This window comes from Arachis ipaensis, chromosome B08 (assembly GCF_000816755.2).
Source record: "Arachis ipaensis cultivar K30076 chromosome B08, Araip1.1, whole genome shotgun sequence".
Lineage (NCBI taxonomy): Eukaryota > Viridiplantae > Streptophyta > Magnoliopsida > Fabales > Fabaceae > Arachis > Arachis ipaensis.
This window is the reverse complement of record NC_029792.2, coordinates 109,946,976-109,951,385: the sequence shown is the minus strand read 5'-3', so window position 1 is coordinate 109,951,385 and position 4,410 is coordinate 109,946,976.

The window sequence follows — 4,410 nt, the reverse complement described above, 5'->3', positions numbered from 1 at the left end:
GTCACTACGCCCAGCACTCGCGAGTTTGAAGCTCGTCACAGCCATCCCTTCCCAGATCCTACTCGGAATACCACAGACAAGGTTTAGACTTTCCGGATCTCAGGAATGGCCGCCAATAATTCTAGCCTATACCACAAAGACTCTGATCTGAACCAGGAGCACAAGAGATAAACGCTCGATCTAAGGTAGAACGGAAGTGGTTGTCAGGCACACGTTCATAGGTTGAGAATAGTGATGAGTGTCACGGATCATCAAATTCATCATGTTAAAGTGCAAGCGAATATCTTAGAATAGGAATAAGCTTGAATTGAATAGAAAAACAATATTACTTTGCATTAATTCATGAGGAACAGCAGAGCTCCACACCTTAATCTATGGTGTGTAGAAACTCTACCGTTGAAAATACATAAGTGATGAAGGTCCAGACATGGCCGAATGGCCAGCCCCCTAAACGTGATCTCTGAACATAAAATTATTCAATGACTAACCAGAGATATCAAATAAATCACTAAAAGTAGTTTTTATATTAAACTAGTAGCTAGGGTTACATAAGATAAGTAAATGATGTAGAAATCCACTTCCGAGCCCACTTGGTGTGTGCTTGGGTTGAGTATTGAGTTTTCATGTGTAGAGACTCTTTTTGGAGTTAAACGCCATGTTGTAGCCTATTTCTGGCGTTTGACTCTGATTTGCAACCTGTTTCTAGCGTTTAACTCCAGAATAGGGCAGGGAGTTGGCGTTTGAACGCCAGTTTGCGTCATCAAAACTCGGGCAAAGTATGAACTATTATATATTGCTGGAAAGCCCTGGATGTCTACTTTCCAACGCAATTGAGAGCGCACCAATTGGGTTTCTGTAGCTCCAAAAAATTCATTTTGAGTGCAGGGAGGTCAGAATCCAACAGCATCTGCAGTCTTTCTTCAGCCTCTGAATCAGATTTTTGCTCAAGTCCCTCAATTTCAGACAGAAATTACCTGAAATTACATAAAAATACACAAACTCATAGTAAAGTCTAGAAATGTGATTTTTATAAAAAATAATAAAAATATACTAAAAAGTAACTAAAACATACTAAAAACTATGTAAAAACAATGCCAAAAAGCGTATAAATTATCCGCTCATCAGTTGGTGAAGTCCACTTATGGGAGATTGGCCAAGCTATTTATTTGCAAAGGAAGAGAGGCCGAGGCACAGTTAGGAACTGGTCAGCAGTTTAGTCAACATCTGATGAAGGCAATCATGACTAATCTAAAGGCCTCAAGGTGTTTTACTATGACTTTGTACAACAGGGATAACTCTGAGTTTACTGTGGCTAAGGCCACTCCGATTGGGAGCTATTCACTTGGCTCTTACAGAGTTTCCTGACAGACCAGACATGTGATTGTGGCTATTTCTAGGAACTTCATCATCCATGTCGCCATGCCTTAGCATGTTGTGCATACGCACGCTTGACTTGGTCCACCTATGTCCACAAGGTGTATCGCCTTAGCTCCGTGTTTGATGTCTATCGGATGGGATTCACACCTCCAATCCTGGAGGGGTTTTGGCCATCATATGATGGTCCGACTGTCATACCTGATCCCACCAATAGACGTGCGTCTGAAGGGCGTCCCAGGACTACCAGGATCCGGACTACCATGGATAAGTCTGACCTAAATAGGCCCAATAGATATGGGCTTTACAGACAGCTCGGCCACACACGTAGGAGGTGTCCACAAGGAGGAGTGACCATCGGTTCTGCATCTACCAGTAATGTGTAGGATTGTGGTTATTTATTATGCTTTCTTGTGTTTCAGACACATGTTGGTTTATTTTAATCTCATTGTCCATTGTATGGTTTAGTTCAGCGTTAGTCTCCGTTGTATGGTTTAAGTTACAGTTAGTGTCCCTTGTGTTGGTTAATTTAAAGTTAGTGTGCCTTGTGTTTTTTTTTATGAAAATATTAGTGTACCAGTGATGATTTATTTTAATTTTAGTGTCACTAGTGTGGTTTATTTTGATGTTTCTATTCACTGCTTATGGACTCGTGTTATAATAAAGATTGATCATATATTGTGGAATACAGAACATCAATAAAAACGGTCTGAATAGATAACATAACATAACATAACATAAAGTGTAAACACGACGAACATAAGATCACTACGTGAAAAGTACATGACAACAAAGAATACATGACAACAAGGAATACATAATAACAACGATTACGTAACTAAAACTGAAATAACAAAATAGTGTTCGATTCATAAAATTCTAAAAGCACTAAACATTGCATGCTCTAATTTTTAAAAAATCGTTTACAATAACGCCTAACAAATTCTTCATAGGATCCAATACAAAACACTAAATAATTCATGACCCAATTCAAAAAAAAAAACTTAATCAAAGCATATAATATCATACATTCACACAAAATAGAAAATGCTAAAACTAAACGGGCTTAAGTGCATCACAACTCTAAAAACAATTTATCTTTAATGTATCAAAAATATCAATAAATTTATATTGAACCCTAATCCAAAACTAAATCTCACTGAATATAAAACTAATAACTTAAAAATCTAACATAGCTTACAATCCTAACTAACCTTTTTAGTACCATTTCAAGTTCTCAAAATTTAACCAACTAATAGATTACTACTTCTACCCAGCGATTATATTATAAAAATTAATTTTCTAATTGCCAATTAATGACTTTAAACAACTATTACAAGAAGCATGTTAACATTACTAGCATGACTAAATTATGTTCAAAACAAAAAATTTTGTTCACTAACCTCTTCATGGATGGCATTAGCAATATACGCGACTCCATCTAACCGATACAAACGATTCGGATCGTCCTCCATGTGTACAGATTTGAATTTTCTGTGAATTTTTCTCCAATATTTGGGAGGGGGTGGTGGGGTTCGTGAGGTAGGAATGTTGGTTTCTAATTTGAATGAACTGAATTCGAATTATATTTATAGGCATGCAAAGGTAAATCGAATCTATTTGATTCAATTTAGTAGAGGGAATGGATGCTAGTAAATCGAAACTATTGCATTTAATTTACTATTGGCTCTAAATTGAAATCGTTTGAGTCGATTTACTATGGACGAAATTCAAATTTATATCAGCCCATTATAAATCGAATTCAACCAATTCGATTTACTAAGAATTTAGCCAAATCGAGTCTTCTTCATTCAATTTAGTATTAGATATGATCATCACGTAATTTGAATCTTATAGATTCAATTTACTATTGAAGCCTCTAATTCAAATTCATTGAATTCGATTTTTATAGAAATGTAATCAGAGACAACTAAGTAACATTTTTGAGTTTAGAAAATTTAAATAATTTTGAAGTTGCTTTGGCTTATAAAGATGAATTATCCTAAAAAAATGTACAAAGAGTATTTAGTATAAATCTCATTTCTCCTTTCTTATATGTTGACATTATGAGTACATGAGTTTAGGCGACTATCCAGTATCCACATGATGACATTATGAGCTTATGAATTTTAGGTGCAGTTGTTTGTGGCACCACAAATATACATGGAATAAATAAAAAAGTATATGATTATTTGTTTTAATTTAGCTAACTCGCGTTCCTAGCCACTCCTTTTACTAAGATTAATTAATTACCTCATTTTCTCCTTTCAAATGACACATTAGCTCACTCCGGTTGACGCGATGATCTTCGTTTTAGTTAGATTGTTAAAAATAAAATATACTAATTTCGTTAATCATCAGTTTTGTTTCACACGTATGTTAAAGATGTTACAGGCGGTCCACATTCAACGGCATATACAATTAGGTCGTTTTCTAAATTATCTTTATAGGTGACATGAACAATATAGTTTTTTAAATCTTGTTTTCAAATTTTTTACATTTTCTAACATCTCTTATTCAATAAAGAGTTTAGTTATTATTTGATTTAAGGATATATATTAATATTATTATCAATTAACTTTTTTTATAAAAAACATAAATTTAAGTTTTTAATATATTTAATTTATACATTTATTGTAAATAGTTTAAAATTTTTACTATTAATAATTAACTTTAACACATGTACTTAAGATACATGTTACTTAAATATTTTAATGAATTACACAATTGCCTAATTTTTTTCTTAGAATTGATCAACCTAGGAATTGAGTTGTTTATTCTAATTGTTTTTGAATGGCCGATTTATGAATTAGAACAAGCTAACTAGATATTGCCATGAGTTATAGTAGATTGGTGAGAAGAAAATTTTTGAAGTAGTCTTCAGAATTTCTATTTATTATCATTAATTATGTTTAAATTTGAGTTAAGTTATTAACGAATTAATTTAATTAAGAGGGTTGGAATACTTTACTGATAGTGTTTTCATAGTTAAGAGTAATTCAATTTTGATTTTAATAAATAACTTAAGAAAATTAG